The sequence below is a fragment of the Hibiscus syriacus genome, unplaced genomic scaffold (genome assembly GCF_006381635.1).
Source record: "Hibiscus syriacus cultivar Baekdansim isolate YM2019G1 unplaced genomic scaffold, ASM638163v2 tig00003454_pilon, whole genome shotgun sequence".
Taxonomy (NCBI): Eukaryota; Viridiplantae; Streptophyta; class Magnoliopsida; order Malvales; family Malvaceae; genus Hibiscus; species Hibiscus syriacus.
This window is the reverse complement of record NW_024061972.1, coordinates 2,133,765-2,155,667: the sequence shown is the minus strand read 5'-3', so window position 1 is coordinate 2,155,667 and position 21,903 is coordinate 2,133,765. Positions and strand designations below refer to the sequence as shown.

At 32.5% G+C, this 21,903-nt stretch overlaps 1 non-coding gene across 1 annotated transcript; it reads right to left on the bottom strand.

Moving 5' to 3' along the window:
- Nucleotides 1-18,645: 18,645 nt before the first annotated feature.
- Nucleotides 18,646-18,752, bottom strand: LOC120177867. Its single transcript, XR_005521479.1, has one exon. It is a non-coding gene; the product is annotated as a small nucleolar RNA R71 (small nucleolar RNA).
- Nucleotides 18,753-21,903: the final 3,151 nt, after the last annotated feature.

Below are 21,903 nucleotides of genomic sequence, written 5' to 3'. Positions count from 1 at the left end.
CTTCACTAATACAACCCTAAGTGATTCAATAGCTTTGGAAGAATTCTTGATTGATGAAGAAGAAAAATGTTGTAGCAAGTATCTCCAAAACATTGGACCTTTGCAAATGAATTATCATACTCTTCAAGCACCAAAGCCATCTATTGAAGAACCACTAAAGCTTGAATTGAAACCTCTGCAAGAGCATTTGAAATATACTTATCTTAGAGAAAATGAGACACTGTCAAGTATTGTGTTAACACAACTTACAACATTACAAGAAACTCAGTTGATTGATATAATGAAGCATGATAAGAAAGCTATTGCGTGGAACATTATTGATACAAAAGGCATTAGTCCATTATTTTGCATGCATAAAATTCTTTTGGAGGATCCTAATAGTAGATCAATTAAACATCAAAGATAATTAAATCAATTCATGAAAGAAGGGGTTAGAAAGGAGATTATGAAATGGTTGGATAATGAGATTATATACCCGATTTCGGACAATAATTGTGTCAGTCATGTATAATGTGTTCCAAAGAAATGCGACGTTATTGTGGTAACAAATGATAAAAAAGAATAAGTGTTGACAAGAACAAAAATTGGTTAGAGGATATGCATGGACTATAGGAAGCTTAATAAAGCAACAAAGAAAGACCCTTCCCATTACCATTTATAGACCAAATACTAAATCGACTTGCTGGTAATGATTTTTACTATTTTTGGATGGATATAGTGGTTACAATCAAATTACTATACCTCCAAAGGACCAGAAGAAAACAACTTTCACATGTTCATACACACCTTTTATTTTGTAGAATACCATTTGGGTTATGTAATGCTCTAGCGACATTCTAGTGTTTTATGATGACCATTTTCTCTGATATGATTGAAGACTATCTTGAGATTTTTATGGATGATTTTTCAGTCTTTGGGTAATACTTTGAGAAGTGTTTAGCAATTTGACTGCATAGTTGAGAAGATGTGAGGAGACCAACTTAGTTTTGAATTGTGGAAAATGATATTTTATGGTCATGAAAGGTATGGTGCTAGGGCATCAAATTTCAAGACGTGGCATTGAAGTGGAAAAAGCAAAAGTTAAGGTTATTGAAAAATTACCACCTCCTACCAATGTGAAGATAGTTCGAAGTCTTCTTGGTCATGCTAGCTTTTGTAGAAGGTTTATTAAAGATTTGTCTCAAATTGGTATGCCATCGTGTTCATTTTTGAAGCAAAATGGAAAGTTTGTTATTGAAATATAAGTGTTTCAATCCTTTGATACAATCAAGAAAAATTTAATGAATACCCCTGTTATTATGGAACCTGATTGGAATTTGCCATTTGAATTAATGTGTGATGCTAGTGATTTTTATGTAGGAGTAGTGCTGGGGCAATGAAAAGATAAAATGTTTTACGCGATACATTATGCAAGTAAGATATTAAATGAAACCTATATTAACTATACCACAACTGAAAGGGAATTGCTCGATGAGGTGTTTACTTTCGATAAATTTCATTCATATCTGGTGTGCTCAAAAGTGATTGTCTATACTGATCACTCAGCGCTGAAGCATTTATTTGCCAGGAATGATACAAAACCTCATTTGATTAGATGTGTACTTTTATACCAAGAATGTCATATTGAGATCCAGGATAAGAAGGGATCTAATAATAAAGTGTTTGATCACATATCTAGGTTAGAATTTGGTACCGAAGATGGCGGCATTTTAGTAATTCCCGATAAATTCCCTGATGAGTGTTTGTTTGCCACTACAACATTACCGTGGTATGCTGATTTTGCCAACTATCTAGTTAGTGAGATGATGCCACTTGATCTTAATTATCAAGGTCGAAGGAAATTCATGAGATACATAAAGAAATACCATTGGGAGGAGCTATATTTATTTTAGTAATGTAATGATCAACCCATGCGGTGATGTATCCCTCATTATGCACAACAAAGCATCTTATAACATTGTCATAGTGCCCCGTATGGAAGACATTTTGGTGGTATGTGTACAAAAAAAAGTGCTTCAATGTGGATATTATTGGCCATCACTTTTTAAAGATGCCAATGAATTTCTCATGCATTGTGATCACTGCCTGCGAATAAGGAATATTTCTCGGCAAAATGAAATGCTAGTGCAACATATCTTGGAGATTAATCTATTTAATGTATGGGGATTATATTTTATGGGTCCATACCCTTCTACACATGACAACCTTTTTATTCTAGTTGTTGTAGACTACTTATCCAAATGGGTGGAAGCTATAGCTTTGTCGAACATTAATGCTAAAGTAATGTTGCGATTCTTGCATAAAAACATTTTCACTCGTTTTGGAACCCCTCATGACTTTATCAGTGATGAAGGATGTCAATTTATTGGTCATAAGGTTATTAGAGCATTGAATAGATATAGATTGAAGCATAAGATTGATACAACATGTCATCCATACTCTAATGGTAAAACCGAGGTATTTAACTGACAAATCAAGCAAATTCTTGATAAAGTGGTGAATTCTTCTAGAAAATATTGGTCACAACGCCTTGAAGAAGCATTATGGGCTTATAGGACCACTTATAAGACTTTGTTAGGGATGTCCCCATATCGTATTATTTATGGCAAAGCATGTCGTTGACCGGTGGAGCTGGAGCATAAAGCTATATGTTAATGAAAGATGCTGAACTTTGATCTAGATGCTGCAGGCAAAAAATGAATGTTGGAACCTAATGAGTTGGAGGATCTCCAAAATAATGCCTATTAGAGTTCATGCATTTACAAAGACAAAAGCAAGAAGTGGCATGATTAAAATATTTTTGCCAAGGGAATTCATTACTAGATAACAAGTGTTGTTATTTAATTCGAGACTAAATTTATTCCCTAGGAAATGGAATTCTCATTGATCTAGCCCTTTTGAACCTCTTGAAGTTTCCCTCATAGTGCAATATTAAATAATTTAGTAGATGGAAGCACATTTAAAGCCAACGGGAAAAGTTTAAAGCATTATTGCTAACAACAAAGCCTTAGCATTGCTTCAATCACACTAAGCGACCCATTCTTTTTGATATTTTTATTCTTTTGAATAAGTCAATTTCTTTGGCATTTATTTTTAAGTCTTTATTTTTAGTATTTCTTTTTGTACAAGTTTTTTTTCTTTCGATCAGTCTCATTTAACTCTTTCAAACTATGTAGCTCTTCATATTCTGATGTACGTTCATCGTTGTACTGAAGCCACAACATTACAAGAATAAGCAATTATTTCAGATGATAAAACTCAGTATGAGTTGTTTACCATTTACCTCTCTTTCATTTTTCACCGTCCATTTTACCCAATCATAACCGCCCATTTAAACTCTATCCTTAACCCTCAAACTAGAATTTTAAATTTTAAAATTCTTTTTTATCCCCTCTTTCACTCAAGCCATTTAATCCCATTTATTCTACCCTCATCTTCTTCACGAGTCTAAAACCCTTATTATTCACTCCTCAATTTTTCTCAACCATCTACAAAATGTCATGGTACCTAAACAAAGTCGAGTTTAAAGCTATCTAGCTGTACACCTACTTTGCCTTCTACAATATCTACGTCGCAAACACTTTCTCCATAAGAGGAAGTCGCTATATTCATGGATGACGAACAATAATGACATTATAAGAGGTATTTGATGGCCAATATTTTTGTTATAAGAATGGCTTTGATTCAACTACGGAAGAGGAACCTTAAATCTTCGACTATATTTCTAAAATGGTTATGCAACGAGGTTGGGGGAAGTTTTGTGAACATTCTGGAGGCATAAACCAACAAACAGTTTGGGAATTTTACAGCAATCTCATCGAATAGACCAAGTGAGTAGTCTTTGTTCGAGAGAAGATGGTCCATTAGTGGGCAAAACCAATTAATAACTTGTTGGGTATCGTCGAGGAGCCATGCAAACATTCAACATTTGTGGATAACCTAAATGAGGAAAAATTGGGGCAAGTAGGATGCGATGTTTACCTACTCGGTTAATCTTGAATGAGATCAACAATTAGAGTTCATACCATCAAACGATTGGATCTCCAACGAGATGCAAGGGTATGGTTCATTTTCCTTTGAACTCATTTAATGTTAATGATGCATTCCTCTACAATTACTTAGGATCATATTTTGCTTCTTCATTTTATTTTAATGGAGAAAAAAAATGATGTTGGTGAAATCATTTCTGGTAAAAGGTTTGCTTGTGCCCTAGAAGACTTTAGGCTATATGTATTTTCCATCGTTAATCGCTGCATTGTACCATCAATCAAAAGTGGTTGCTTTTTCTTCTTATCAGATTATTGAAAGCCAGAGTCTGATTACTCCTTCTATGAGACAAAAACTGTTAAAGGATGGGCTAGATCTCAATGAAGTTCATGGCGAACCATATGCTTCCATTGCCACAATAGAACTTTCGCCTGTGAACGACTGAGCCTTGGAGGATATGAAGACAACTATAGCAACTATTAGTGCTAAGCTAGATTAGGATATGGCATTGCTGAGCCATTCTTTACAGAATCAGTGCCAGATGCACAGCGTCCATGTTCAATATTGGGAGTATACACATAAAATGTATCTTGCAACCGAGATTATATTCGCAAAGCTATTTACAGAGGATGAAACATTATTACTTATCTTTCCAGTGAAGATATTGGAAGACCTGATGTAGCCAGCCACGCCTAATGTTGGCCATAGCTAAGTTAGCACTAAGAGTCTTAATGCCACACAACTAGGAGCTGAAGATGATGTCGAAGGCAAAGAAGAAGAAGTCGATAGTGAAAAGTAAAAGGAGTTAGAGAAAACTACTAAAGTTTTACCTATGGATGAGGAAATTCCAAAGAAAGTAAAGCATGTGAATGACAATCATCTGTAAAAGAATGCTACCGATGGAGTTGATACTCTAGTAGAGCAAGTGGCGGTGCAGTTAGTGAATCTGAATGATTATATAACTGAAGGGACATATATTATTGTTGATGAGATGAAATTGGATGCGAAAATGGTGATAGTAATGTTATCATTGTTGCAGAACAATCAGCTATTGCGAGTCTGTCGGAGAGCACTCCCATCGCAAAGGTTGCCGATGCTAAGAGACCAAAACCAGAACCAAGGAAACAACTAGATACTATATTATCCATAACTCTTGTATCTGATGTTGTTGTGGCAAAGGCCATGTCAACTCCAGCTAGTGAAAATAGGAAGAGCTCGGTGAAGGCAAGAACAACAGTAAAACGTCTACACCCGAATGTTCTTAGCTTATGCAAAAGCTTAAGAAAACCTACTTATGGGAGTCTTGCTTTTCTTTCTCCTATTTTAGTTTATTTTATTTTTTTTCTTGTGTTTTTATTCATATTGTATTCAATAGGGATAATGGATCCCTTAGGTTTAGGGGTCTGTTGTTAGGTTAAAAGTTGTATTTAGGAATATAGATTCACATATAGAATTGCATTAGTAATGCCATAGGATAATTTTGAGGAAATTAATGAAGTTTTTAAGGGAATTTAAATGATACCAAATGATGAATATTAATTGAGATGAAATGCATTGGATATGCTACGGAGTTTTTTCAAAATATGGATCCTTAGAATTTTTTTAAACACTTAGTTATATGTTTTCAATACTTAGAGAATTTAGAAATTTTCAAGCTGTAAAACTCTTATTTTTATTAGATGATATAGTAATTATTTCAACTTAAAAAAAACAGAAATCTTAGGGAATAAGTTGGGTAATGTTGGTAATAACTCCAACATAGTGAGAGAAGTAAGTTAGAATTCCCACATTGGTGAGGAAATATTGTTGTAGCATTGAATACCTTTAACAGAGTAGGTGTGAATTTTTTCTAACTTAGCTATGTATTGATTGGATATACCTAAATTACACACACTACACTATTAGGATTCTGATTTTGAAGAGATGAAATTGTATTTCCTTATTTGAGATTACATATATGCTTCACAACATTAGTTGAGGGCTGAAAAAGGAACTTCTCTGCTTGGTTAATTTCTTAAAATTACTTTATGGCATTGCTGTTAGATTAGATATTTCATGCATGTTTTGCTTGAGGGCAAGCAAACACTTAGGTATAGGGGTGTGATAACTCTCCAAAAGAGTTATCTTTAATAGCATTTTCACCTAGGTTTAGTTTGAACGTGTTTAGATGCATTTTAGGATTAAAATTACTTAGTTTTGTACATTTTAAATGATAGGATAATTGTGGTTTGCTAAGGGTTAAAATTAATTTTTTTTCTATTGAAAAATGTTACACTGATGTCGTAGCATTCAGGAAATGCTGATCGGATGATGCAGTGTTCGTCCAACCTCCAGACAGTTAAGGGAAACTCCTGGATTAGGATAGTTGGATCAAGAATCTTTCATTTGGATGTATATCACCTGAAACCTAGACATATTTTATTAGGAGATGAAATTCCCATCCAAGCTATAAAAGGGAGTACTTGAGAACAAAAAGTGTGACGTTCAAGAGTCTTTCCAAGTACCCAAATTTCCACGTTAAATATTCAAACACATGGAAACCTATGTCCTCTGCTAGGGATTGATTCAACATAAGGGAAGCTTGATGAGTAGCTTCAGCAGCGGATCTCCATTTGAGGCCTTCTATTGAGAGATAGAGTGATTTAAATGCATAAACTTTGTTGGATGATATTATGAATTCCATACTTTGTATTTACTTTGATATTTATTTTTTGAGCTTGATATTTTATGATTGTGAGTAGAAATACTTATGTATGGTATTTTCAATTAAATCTAGAAATAATTTCATTCGATTTACTATATACCTTTGTGATCATTGGTGTTACTGAGTAGAATAATGTATGATGAAAAGTATGTGACCAATTGATTAGTGTTGTCAATATTTTAAGCCTTTAATTGATGAAAGTTGTTAATGTAGTACAAAAGGTTTTAATCAATGCTAATCGTATAAATTGATTGTACAATGTTTGCATGAGATTTGAAGTTCATAATATTGTATCCATTGATTTGATAGTTGGCCAAGCACTTTCTAGATTGTTGTAGCATGAACTAGTGTTTTTGTTATTGATTTTATTATCCCCTTTTTAGCATCTCTTATACCTAATAAATCTTATTTTTACAAACTTTGCTGAAACACTCTACTCCCTGTGGGTTCGATACGTGTACTTACGTTTAATTCTATAGCATCTTATGTATCATCACTTGTCATCAAGCAATGGATAATGATAAGTAGAACATAATGCTATGTTAGACGTTTAGTCAAGGCAGTGATGTTTGAGTAAAATTTTAGCCTTCAGAAATAGTTGACTTCAACATGCTAAAGAAGTCGGGATATCAAGAACTTTTCCCTAGTGCAGGACCCTTTTCATTGTGTGTGTATAATTGTATCCATTCTATACTTAAAAAAGTTAGAAAAATTATAGGCATGTTCCATATTATGCTTTAGCATTTTTTTACCAATTAAGAACACAATTACTCTCATTACCATTAAGTTATAATATATTAATTTCTTTAAGTACTACTATGAGGGGAGTTAGCATATCACAACTACCAACCTAAAATCTAGATGAATTAGAGCAAACATTCCATCCCCTATCTAGTTAAACACAGTCATCACGTTACTACTTTCATTCACTCATATGCCATAGCTATAGAAAATAGGAGTGTCCCTCTATAGTTATGCCTAAGCACGTATTCGCTATTCAACTGCATTCATAAACATTATGGAGTTTTATTAAGAATTTAAGCATTAAGTCCATTATTCATAAATTTATGCTGCAACATGCTAAGGTTCTTTAATAAAAAAAAATCCAAGTTCCTTAAGCATAGAAAACATACAATTGTATTTTAAATGGTCACAAAGATTCAAGCTCTAAAGTTGGTCATATTAATCCTAACAGTCATATACATTCAATTCACAACCATGGTAAAAGTTTATCATCATCGGGCATCTTTAACTTATTCCTAAGAAAATGACTCAACTTAACTAATTGCCATAACATAATTGTACTAATACTATCAATGCAAATGCTTAACTATGGATAACACCTCCCCTAAATTTGAAGGATGCATCTCAATGCATGAAAACTAAAATAACTAAAGTACACTACATATGAATACAAATGCTAAGAGAGGTACCTCATGGTGGTGGTGGTTTTGTCTTGTCCCCAGTATGCCTGGTGTGTCTTCTCTTAGGGTTGGGTTCTTCAGGTTTGGTTTATTGGATAGTCTTTGTTGGTATTTTGGCTTCCGATGCCACAAAATATATTTCGCATGCACACCCAACTAAGCTCTTCAAGTGATGTCTGTTCATAGACAGGTCCACATGATGCAGTAGAACAGGCGAGGGTGGGTTATCCTTGGTTTCATTAGCAGAGTCTGGCACTAATTCCTCATAAGTTTTTTCAGCTTCATCATGACAAGCCGTACTTCATTTCTTTGGCGAAATAATATCCCCATCCTCAACATCATACGAGGGGCGAGTATCGAGCGACTCAATATCAAAGGGCTCCGTGGGCTTAGTAGCATTGGACTGGTTATCATCAGAGGATTGCTCTTCTTCAATGGGTGGGGCAGTTGTTTGTTTGTTCTCGTGGTTTGTGACTTGCGTGTCTTGGTAAGTAAATGTTACGACAATATTTTTCTCCTCCAAAATATCTTTTGGGAAAAGAGGGAAGCTGTCAGCTTTTAGAGGTAGTATCTCTTTAAAAAAACACTACAACAAATTTTCTTATTAGTGGCATCTTTGTTATTGTCACTAAAACTTCAATTTATATCACTAGATGTATTTTGTGACGTAAAAGTCAATGTCATGACGATCGTCACCCTAGGTGTGCCACTAAATATCAAAAGTGACGATGTATGTGTTATCATCATGTATTGTTAAATATATAGTGACTCTAATGGATAACGTCACAGTTTAATTTGCATTCAGTGACAATTACTTTTGTTACCAAATGATGTACATTTTCGTCATTAATAAATCATATCGTCACCAATAACACAATAATTTTATTGTATATGTGACGAAAAGAAAATTGTCACATTGTTAGTAACGTAGTATATCATCACCTAATAGTAGCATGTATGACATTTATATATAACATCACTATATAATTAATATTCAATGATAACTAATTATGTCACTAAATTATGTAAAATTTTGTTATTGATGATTTATATCATCACAGATAATACATTAAAATCAACATATATGTGATGAAAGAGATATTGTTACATTCTTAGTGACATAATATAAATGTTACCTAATAATATTATGAATGACGTTTATGCATAACGTCACTTTATAATTTATATTCTATGACAGTTGGTTACGTCGCTAAATTAAATAAGATTTCGCTATTGATAATTTATATTGTCAGAAATAATGCATTAAAATCTACTTATATGTGACGAAAAATATATTGTAGCAAAACACAAATAATTTATATTCTATGACATTTTTAATGACAATATATTTTAAAATAAAATTATTTATATAAATCTAAATAAAAAGTAAAATAGTTCACTTATTGCAAAATAATAAGATTTAAACAAATATTTCACTAAGTACATAATATTTTCATTTCTATAAATATAAAAATCTTTAAATGTTTACAGAAAATAAAAATAATATGATAATAATATGACTTATGGAATATTTCGTTGTAGCAATCTCAATCCAAACCTTGAGTCGGTTGTGATTCTGTTGATGTTGAGTTTGTGGTATCATTTGAAGATACAAATTAAAATAATCAACATTAGTTACTATAATTAATATTATATAATAATTTTTATTTGATTAACTATATTGTTTACCTAAAAATTGAAGCGATGGCACATGAATTCCAACAGCTAACAAAGCGGATCTCATAGCTTCCATTTGATTTTGAATCAATTCAAAATTTGACTTATAGTTATTAAGTTCATCTTCTTTATTCTTCAAACTCTTTTTTTAACTCGATTGTATCTGCACTTTGATCTGAGTTGGAGAAAACTATAATGTCGTCAATGTAGCAACTAATTGAAGTATGACACTCTGATCTGAGTTGGAGAAAACTTTAATTGTCAGGGGATTTAGGTAAGTTACTGAATTGAAAGCAAAATATAAAGGGAATCAGTGGATTATAACACCCTGAATTGTAGAAAATAGGGTTACAGACAATGAGGCATTATAATACCAGCTGTTTCAAATACACAATTTATTTTCTTTCAAAACAATTAGTTCATTGCAACAAAGTATGTGGTTTGGACAAAAGAACCATAAGGGGAACTAGAAGGAACAAAATGAAAAATTCTGCATATTAGAAAAGAAAGCAAAGCACTACCAACTGAACCAAAAATCTAAAGTTACAGACTAGAAGTAACATTAAATCCACTTGAGAAAGAAATGTCTATTTCATTGTTCATTGTATCAGAGAAGGGTCTTAGTTCTTTCATGATTCTAATTAAGTTTATCATAAAAAAAAATTGCTTATATGTCATTCTCAATCAGATTGCAAACTAACGAATAATAAAAGCAGCAACCTTTAGCAAAATTTAAAAGAAAAAACTAACAATTATTTTGTAAAAAGCAACAGCGTTTAGCAAAAAATTAGAAATCGAATAATAAAACAAACCCTAAAACATATGAAATCAACAAAAAAAACATATTTAATAGCAAAAAAATAAATTTAAAAGAAAATAAATAATTACCTTCAAATTAAAGTTGGAGAAACCTTTGTACTACTGCAATCTAAATCAAAACAAAAAATAATTATAAAAATAATAAAACTATAAAGCAAAATTATCTCAATATAGAATATAGAAAAGAATTTTCTTATTTCATCTACTTGTTTATGATAGTATTCTTAACTCTAAAGGAAATCAAATACACATATGCTTTTTATAAAATGAAAATCAATGAATAAGGAAAGCAATAATGATTCTGTAGACACTCGTTTTGTCTGAGATTTTTATTGTTTTTATTTTATTATTATTATAATTATTAAATATTAAATATTAAATATTAATTTTATTTTTATTTTTTAGGTCATTACAAGGATTCAATTTGGGTTTAAATCCAAACCATGTTACAAGACCCCAAAGTACAACAAGCCTAGCAAGCCACGCCAGTAAACCAAACCATCATCAACCAACTATGTATGACATGTCAACAACTGACCATGAGCCACCTGTTCAACCTGTGTAACCACTTTGGAGTGTACCTGCAACAAACGAGAAAAAAATAGGGAACAGTTTGTAGAGAGTGGGGAGTTCATTTTTTTTACATGGGGGCAATCAAAAATTGTAAGGGTGTGTTTTGTTAGGGGAATGTGAGATTCCCATGGGAATGTAATCCACATTCCTTTGTTTGGTTGGCCGGGAATGTCATTCCCGGTAATCTTACATTACCAATAGTGGATTTTTTGAGGTATATTACCAGGAATGTCATTACCTCCCTTTCCTTAGGTATTGTTGGATTACCGACGTTTTGAACTAAAATGCCCTTAAAAAAATCTTTAAAAAATATCATTATTCTGTCATTGAATAATAAAAATTCTACGAAGGTTAAATTACAAATTTATCCTTAAACTATTTTAGATTTACAAAAAAAAATCTTTAATTAAAATTTTATATGAAGTTCAAGGGTTAAAATAAAATTTTACCCTCCTTTTTATATTTTCAATTTTGTAAAAAAATTATATAAATTTTATGAATTTAAATTTTTTAAAGAAAATATATAAATATTTTCCAACTTTTTTAAAAAACAAATATAATAAGGATAATTTGGTCAAATATACATTCTAATAATCTTTTATTACTTTAACCACGCACGATACTCTTACATTCCTGCTAAACCAACCAAACACAGAATACAACATTCCCGGTAATCCTATTCTCTGGTAATTTTTTATTACCACTGGTAATCTTACATTCCGTGAACCAAACACACCCTAAAGGGTAGGTTTTATGGAATTAACCACTATCAACCAGAAAAGGGGATCACACAGGAAAAACAAAAAAAGGAACCGGAGAGATATCAACAACTCATTCGAAGCACGAGAGGATCAGAGACCATTTTAGGGAAAGGACAATTAACCAAGAGATATACATGGTAAAAACAGGGTATATTACCCTTCGTTCTTGTAATCAGAGAGTCAAAGAGAAATAAAAAAGCAATTCCTTCTTCATATTACATCCATTTTTTAGCAAATACAAAATACAAATTTCAGAAGCATTTAGTCATCTTTCGAAAACCATTTTCGTTTTTAGTTGTAAATGAAATAGAAATTAAAAGAGAGAGATGAGTGATTCATTACTTGAGAGTTAGTGGAGCATTCTGAAGTGGTAAAGAGATCCCAACACTATAAAATCATATTGTGAAAGGGGACTCTGTGCGTGAGAAAGGAGATTATTTTATTTTTTATGCATGTTCTCAATAAACGAATAAAATAACAAGAGAGGGGTAAAGGGTTTCAAAGAGTGAAAATTTAGAAGGAAAGCTTATTTTCGTACCTTAGTTATTATTACTGCTTGCCGAAATAAGAACTAGTCATTGGGGTTCATTTACGATTGAAGAGCAGTGGCGTTAGAGCCTACGGGATCTCGACCAACAATGTTGTGGCCTTTGGAGGTCGATGATCGCGTGAGTGATAGAAGAGATAGAGAGCGGGTGTTGGGTGTCTCTCGGTTGAAGTCTAGTAGCGATCAGGGTTTAGAGTGGTCACCGTTAGGAGGTGGCCGGAGTGTGTGTAGGCCCTTTAGAGAGCGGCCGAGAGAGATGGAGCGGCTGTGTGATTTGCTTAGGTTTAGTTTAGGTTTTATAGTAAAATGTTTGTGTAAATTAATTTTTAGCCACCGGATTTGAGAGGTAAAAATGGTTTCCAATTCCCAAAATTTAAGCGTTTTTTTACACTTTAGTCACCTATAGGGCTTGATTTTGAATTTAACATTTTGTGTTTGTCTTGATTTCGATATTTTCCTAGTTTTAATTTTAGTTGTAATTTTGCTGGGTTATATACGGGTAAATCCTTTAATTTTATGCGTGTTGTTTTATTTAAATCTCTGTTTTAATTTTTGATTTGTATGTTAAATTTTACGTTTATTTAAATTTAGTCATTATTTTAATATGTATATATTTTTTAAAAATTATAGTTTGAGAGGTTCTTTTATTTTTTTTTATTTTTTTGTATTTCAGTCACATTTGTGTATCACATGCTAACATATATACGGTATATTATAATTAATAAATATAATTTTTGTATATCACATGGCATGGTTTTTTTATCATAATATTTATTTAATTAGTTCTTGCATGACATTCTTTTTGCGTAATTTGTATGTTACCCTCATGTGCATAACTTAACCCCTATCACATAATCGGATTAAGAGTAATACCCTTTTAATTGAAAATTGTTTAAATGGCTTGTCTTAACTTACTAGAGAGCCGTTTTAGACGATTTTAAATTAAAAGTGTATCTCATCAGTGACACCTAAAATTTTGATTCATCACTTTAAAATTTGGGAATGAAAGAAAAATAAGTGTTAGGCTATTTAAATTTGTTAAGAAAAGGTAGTTGGAACTTACCTAAAGATCTGGTCTCAATATTTTTAAATAATCGAATATTCTTTATCTTTCTAATGGCTTGGTAATTTTAATTTAATTTATTTTGGTGTTTTTGAATGTTATAAAATTCACATTTTTGTTGTTTTAAGGGATCATAAATCAAATTAAATCCATGTTTGTAAATTTCATTGCAAATACATTAATTAATCGACTAGGTACCGATTTAGGGCGCTGTGGGGGTGCTAATCATTCCCCACGCGTAACCGACTCCCGAACTCATTTTTTGGTGATGTAGACCTCAATTTTTTGTTTTAATTAATTAATTTTATTTAAAATACAAAACGTTTTTGGGTACCCAATCACACTCTAATCAAAGATTGGTGGCGACTCCTCGAACCGTATTTTTCTATCATAAAGGAAATCCCAAAACTTTTAAAACGAGAGGTTTTTCAAATCACGTTCACTCTTAATTAAAATTAACTCATAGAGGGATAATTAAAAATGGTGTCGTTTTTAAAATCTCACTTGTTAAGAAAAAATCGTTTCGACGGCTTCATTATGAATGAGAAAAAAATCCTTCTATGAATAAGCAATATTCAATTTTATTTGAGGGAAGGTAAATTTTATTTGGAGGGTAGTTGAAAAATTACCTCCAATATATCTAAACATAATTATTAAAAATTAGAAAAATATAGAAAATTTAGATAAATTAAAAATAATTTAAAATAGTTATTAAAAATAAGGAATGTTCAATTTAAATAATTATTAAAAATAATTTAAATAAATATATTTATTTATATGTATTTTTAAAAGAAAATAACTTTTAACATATATTAAATAATTTTTAATATATTTTAAAGAATTTTTTTGGATTGAATATTAAAGAAAAATTTTATTATTAAAAAAAGTAGCAATTCCTAAACTTAAAAAAATAATGGGTTTACGTGTAAAGCTTCTTCAAACAAAAAAAGCAAAATATGACAATAATTAAATTGTCACTTTTGTGACCGTAATAAAATGTCACTTTTAGTGTCTTATAAAATATGACAAATTAAATTGTCACGAATAAAACTTATTAGTGACAAATGTGCAACGCCACTAATTCAAATTGAATCGTCATTATAATAAATCTTCATTAATATTTGTTTTTCATTGGATACAATTTTATAACGTCATTATTTTATCTAATGTCATTAAAAGGTTTCCTACCAAAATATTTGGTGGGAAGATTTTGCCGCCAAACATATAGTGAAAAAATCAATGACCATTTAGAAAATTGTCATAAAAGATATACCATTAATCAATAAATATGAAGAAAATAAAAAAAACATCACATAATAGTATGTTTTACGATGATATACATAACGTCATATAGAAATTTTTTCATAAATTGAAAAATTTGTTGTAGTGAAAGGACAAAACAACATCCGTTTGCCTCACATAGATGAAGCAGATACGCATAATGGTCTCCAGCTTTTACACGCGCTTCTTAGTTTCTCGAGATGATGTCACTATAGTCCCCATTCTTGTCATGATAACAATTTTTGTACCTCTTTCGAGCGTCTTATTGTGGCTATCCTCATCGAAGCCCATTACCTCAGAAATCTTGTCTTTGGTTATGCCAGTCTTCGTTGGAATAATCTTTTCAAATATCACCTCTACTACCTTTAACTTTTTGCATACGATTGTGATAAAAATGGGAAAATCACCATGCCCTTTTTTTCCTTGACACAGTTGTATACTTGTTGGTCGAGCCCTCAACAATATCTATCAGGTGCCCAAAAATAATGGAATGCAAAAGAAGCATTCGCTGCATAGAGATAGTTGTATGGTGCGAGGTAGCATTAATATATTTTTTAAGGAAGTGATTTCATACCTTTGCTTGGGGCATAAGACAACTCCTTTCCACGCTCCATTTGCTCAAGTTTTTTTTCCTTCCATTATGTCCTTTGGAAACAAGGATCTTCCAAGACTCCCATGTAGGTTTCAACATCTAACTCAACAAAAAAAATTTTGCATGGTTGTTGGGTAGGTGCTTCAGCTTGAAGAATCGGTTGATGGCTTTCAAAGTAAAATACTTTGAAGGCTCGGTAAAAATTCCCTAAATATGGCTTAGCAACGTCATCTAAATGATTAGCAATACTTCCCACTTGTATATTTCTATAAAATTCATCACTTTAGGAACGAGAGCCTATTACCTTCAACCGGCATAACAAAACCTTTCTCCAGGTACGTCGTTCGACCTTTGATGTACTAGAATCACTCCCTCGCTATGCCGTCTTTGAATTTTTTAAAAAGGGTTTGTGGTGGAGATTTATAGGAATATTTCTCACCGAAAACATTCTTACATAGGGCCATCTATGCTATAATAAAAGAAAATGAAGAAAAGATAGAAAAGCTTAGGCGATGGATATGAAGGGTTTCTATGAAAATAAGAAGTTGATAACAAAAGCTAAAGAAAGATAAAAAGATAAAGTGAGGAAGGTAAAGGTTTTGGATGATTAAATACAAAAGGGGTTGGTGTGATATGGACGTTTTGGGAAAGTAAAAAGTAATGGGGGAGTTAACGAAAAGTGGTAGAGGGAAGGAAATAAATAAGTAAAGAGATTTGATTAGTGAGATTAAAAATTAAAAATTACAAAAATTTTGCTCTCTCATTATTTTTGTAGCCTAAACCAAAAAGGTGATAGGGTTTCTTTTTGTCATCTTTCAAGATTTGTCCCTACATTATAATGTGTCCTTTGATGAACTAATGAAAACAAACTAAGTTAAAATTAAACTAAAAAATATATAAAAGAAACAATTAATTGAAAATAAATCTTTTATATACAAACTACGAAAATCAAATGTTGTAGCTAAACTTTTTAAAGGGTACGTGATGCAAACTCTGAAACATCATATAGGAGAAGGGTTAATTTGTCTTTCAATATCAGGGCTCCAGCATACACTTTCAGGCGTCGACCATTCACATTAAAGATTGATGCATCGACAATGTTCTTGATGTTAAAAACCCCATGGGGGTACACATGATTAATAAGGAATGGTCCATACCATCGGGACTTAACCTTTCCCAGGAAAAGCTTCAGCCTAGAATTGTATAGAAGGACTTGTTGGCCTTCATGAAATTGCTTCGACAAAACTTATTTGTCGTGCCAACATTTATTATTATTTTTTTGTATATGCAGGCACTGTTATAAGATCGGCCACAAAATTGCTCCATTTTATTTAGCTCTAGCAACCTTTTCTGACTAGCTAGCTGGGCACCCATGTTAAGCTTCTTGATCTCCTATTAGGCCTAGTGCTCTAGCTCGATAGGTAGATGATACGCCTTGTGATAACTCTCCAAAAGAGTTAATCTTTAGTAGCCTTATTCACCTAGGTTTAGCTTGAACTTAAGCATGTTTAAGAATATTTTAGGATTAAAATTACTTAATTTTACATACTTTTCATGGTAGGAGCATCGTGGATTGCTAAGGCTAAAATTAATTTTTGTTGCCAAAAACGTTTGCACTAATGCCATATCACTGCAGGAAATGTTGATCGGATGATGTAGCATTCGTCTCAACTCCAGACGTTTGGGAGAATATTCTGGATTGGGACAGCTGGCTTGGGTAGTTGTCACGTGGTTAGATAACAACTGAAACGTGGACCTTTCCCATTGGGCGATGAAATTCTCATCCAAGCTATAAAAGGGGTGTACTTGGGTGCAAACGTGTGACGATTGTGAGAGATCCAATGTACCATTTTCAAAGTTAATTCTTTCCAAGCCATGAAAGCCTAAGTCCTCTACCAAGGATTGGTGCAGCATAAGGAAAGCTTGCTGAATAGCTTTAGCAGTCAACGGATCAATATTTAATGCCTTCTATTGCGAAAGGGAGTGATTTGAATGTTTAAACTTTTCTTGGATGTTTATTATGAATTTCCTTATTTTGTGTTTACTTGGGTACTTGGTTTATGAGCTTTGAACTTCATGATTGTGAGTAAAAAAAATTACAATTAGATATATAGTATTTTCGTTTCAATCTAGAAATAGTTTTATTCAGATTGTTATATACATTTGTGAACATTGACGTTATTGAGTAACATAGGTATATTGAAAAGTGTGCAACAATTGATTAATATTGTTAATAGTTTGAGCCTTTAATTAATGAAAGTTATTAAAGTAGTTCAAATGGTTTTAATCAATCCTAGTCACATGGACTAAGTGTGCACTGTTTGCATAAAACTTGGAAGTCATAATATTAAATCATTTGATTCGATGGTTGACCAATTGCTTTCTAGAATGTTGTAGCATGAATTGGTATATTCTATTATTGATTTCATTACTTTCTTTTTAGCATCTCAAATATTTAGTAAATCTTACAGCTGAAAACTCTAATGAAAACATTATACTCCCTATGGGTTCGACATCCGTAGCATTAATTGCTACCACTTTATTACTTGAGCGATACGTATACTTGTGTTAAATGCTATAATATCTTATGTAGCATCAAGTTTTTGGCACCGTTGCTGGGGAGCATCGGTTTGATTTAGTGTTCTTTTAGTTTTTCTTACTTTTTTGTTTTCTTTTATAGGTTATCTTAGTCTCTGATTTTACTAGTGTATGCCCAGAGATTGAAAGAACATTTCACAGAAGTCTCCGTGAAGCTGCTATGGTTGGACGGGGAAATGCTATTTTACCCCCGCTATATAATGAAAAGAATGATGAGTTGCCAACTGGTATTAGAGTTGGGTAACCATATTAGAATGTAGATTATCGTAATTTCCCTACTCGTGAGCATGTGGTGTCGGCATTGAATGATCTACATCCGAGGATTGTGAGGCCAATTATTAATTTGAATTAAAGTTGGTTATGTTCCAAATGCTACAGTCTATGGGAGAATGTGGAGGCTGAAGACCCTAGAGCCCATTTGTGAGGTTTTGTGGAGGTTTAGGATTCTTTTATTCAGTAAGGTGTTCCAGAGGAAGCACTGAAGCTGAAGCAATTTCCTTATTCATTGCGTTATAAAGCATGAGTTTGGTTGAGTTCACTGACACCAGGTGCTATAGTATCCTAGAATAAATTAGCGTAAAAGTTCTTGTTGTGATTTAACCTACTGAATATGAATACTAAGCTTTGAAACAATGTAAATTCATTCAAGCAGATGGATGATGAAAGCTTGTACGAAGGATGGAAAAGATTTAAAGATTTACTGTAGAAGTGTCCTATGCATGGATTTCCATATTTGACTCAAATGGAGATGTTTTATAATGGGTTATATATCCACACTCGAATAGTGGTTGATACCTCAGTAAATAGAGATTTACTTAATATGACATATAACGAAACATAAAATATCCATGAGAGAATCTCCACTAACGATTATCAATATCCTAATACGCACAACACAATTGGTCGATATGGTGCTCAGCAGTAGACGCAAAAGCTTTCAATTCTATGGCATCTCTGATTTCAGCATTGACTAAAATGGTGAAGAAATTACATATGCCAGGAGGAATGTATGAATTCAAAGTTGCATCTCTTATCACTTGTGTATATTGTGGCGATAACCATAATTTTGATGTATGCCCCCAACATCTGGAGTCTATCTACTATGTGCGAATTTATCCAATTAATGATAAAACTTTTGGCAATACATAAAATCCAAATTTTTGAAATTATCCCAATCTTTCTTGAAGATGTTAAAATGTTTCCAATCGACAACATCAACAATAGAAACCGCAAAATTACACTTAGCAGAGAAAAATTCTGTAGCTGTAGGCACAATAATTTGTTGCTCAAACGCATCAAAGGCAGAATTACCAAGGCCAGTCATCAAACCAAACTTCAATCTTAACACCTTTTTAAACCACAATGTAAGAATATACGGCGAGCCAATCTGCCTCATTAAGGGCTATTGAGAACCATATGAGAGAAATGGCTAATGCTTTAAATAGTCGATTGCTAGAATCGCTCCCTAGCGACACTAAGAATCCTAAGAAAAATGGTAATAAGTATTGGAAGGACATTACCACATAAAGTGGAATTAATATTGGGGAACCAATTGAAGAACCGAGGAGAAATGAGGATGCTCATCAGCGTGGTAAAGGGAAGAGAAAAGAGGTTGAGGATGAACCGCATGAAAATAGTCAATTCACATTAACAGATACAGGCAGAGTAATAATTTAGAATTTTTGTCAACAACAACCCCTACTGCATCTAATGCAGAGTTGACTCCATTCCCTCAGCAACAACAACCAAAACTACATCCACCATTTCTACAATACTTCAAGAACACAAAGGAAGACCAACAATACAAAGCTTTTATTGATGTCATTTGCCAAATCTCAATTAACATTCCATTTATTGATTCCTTAGAGAAAAATCAAAATTATATCAAATTTATTAAGGAAGTTCTTTTAAATAAATGAAGACTTGGTGAGTTTGAGATAGTTTCTCTTACTGAAGGCTATAGAGCTATGGTAACAAGTTAATTGCCACTAAGCTTAAGGATCGAGGGAGTTGCACTATTCCTTGTAATATTAGTGACACATTTGTAGGTAAAGCTTTACATGACTTGGGTGCTAGCATAAATCTAATGTCATTGTCAATATTTAGGAAATTTTGAAGTACCGAGGCAAGGCCCACAACGGTTACTTTGCAACTTGCTGATTGCTCTACCATGCATCCTAGTAGTAGTGTGGAGAACATGGTTGTGTGAGTGGACAAATTTATCTTTCTTACGGACTTCGTTATTCTAAATTGTGAAGTAGACAAGGAAGTTGTATTTATTCTCGGCCACTCATTCCTTGCCACAGGCCGAGCTTTGATTGATATTGAAAGGGGATAATTAACTATACATTTGAATGATGAACACATTATTTTTAATGTCTTGAATAATTTTCTTACATCAATGACAATTCTGACTATTTTTCACTTGATGTGATTGATATTTTTACACATGAGCATTTTAAGGAATGCTATAATACATATACAACTTTATGTGATTTAGAAGCATTCTAAGAATTATTGACTGATGAAGAAGCCAAATAATATAGCAAGTATTTCCAGAGTATTGAACCTTTGTAAATGAATGATCATATTTTTCAAGCACCAAAGCCATCTATAGAAGAACCACATAAGTTTAAATTGAAACATTTTCTAGAGCATTTGAAATATGCTTATCTTAGAGAAAATGAGATATTGCCAATCATTTTAGCCATACAACTTACAACGTCACAAGAAGACCAACTGATTGATGTGCTAAATCAACATAAGAAGGCTATTGCATTGAGCATTGCTGATATAAAAGGTATTACTCCATCATTTTGCATGCACAAAATTATTTTGGAGGATCCCAATAGTAGCTCAATTGAACATTTACAGAGATTAAATCCAATCCTGAAAGAAGTGATTCGAAAGGAGATTATCAAATAGTTGGATGTTAGGATTACATATCCGATTTCATAGAACAATTAGGTTAGTCCCTTGCAATGCGTTCCAATAAAGGGTGATATTACTGTGGTGACAAATGATAAAAATAAATTAGGGCCAACAAGAACTACAACTGATTGGAGAATATGCATGAACTACAAGATGCTCAACAAAGTAACAAGGAAAGACCATTTTCTATTGCTATTTATATGCGAAATACTAGATCGACTTGATGATAATTCTTTTATTATTTTTTATGGATATAATTGTTACAATCAAATTGCTAGAGCTCTAATAGACTAGGACAAAACAATGTTCACATGTCCGTATGGTACCTTTGCTTTTCGTAGGATGTCGTAAGGGTTATGTAATGCTCCAGTGACATTCCAGCGCTATATGATGGTCATTTTCTCCTACATGATTAAAGATTATATTGAAGTTTTTATGGATATTTTTTAGTCTTTGAGCATGACTTTCAGAAGTGTTTGAGCAATTTGGCTGCAGTTTTGAAAAGATGTGATGAGACCAACTTAGTTTTGAATTGGGAAAAATGTTATTTTATGGTCATAGAAGGTATAGCGCTAGGGAACTGAATTTCAAACCGTGGCATTGAAGTGAAGTGGATAAAGAAAAAGTAGAGGTTATTGAAAAGTTGTCATCACCTACTAATGTGAAGGAAGTTCGAATCTTTCTTGGTCATGCTGATTTCTATAGAAGGTTTAGTAAAGATTTTCTCGATTGCTAAGCCATTGTGCTCATCGCTAGAGCAAAACAGGAAGTTCATTGTTGATGACGAAGTGTTTCAATCTTTTGAGACAATTAAATTGAAGCTAGCGAATGACCCTGTTAATATAACACCATATTAGAGTTTTCCCTTTGAATTCACGTGTGATTTCGCTGTCGGAGCAGTGCTGGGGCAATGAAAAGATAAAATGTTTCATGTTATACACTATGC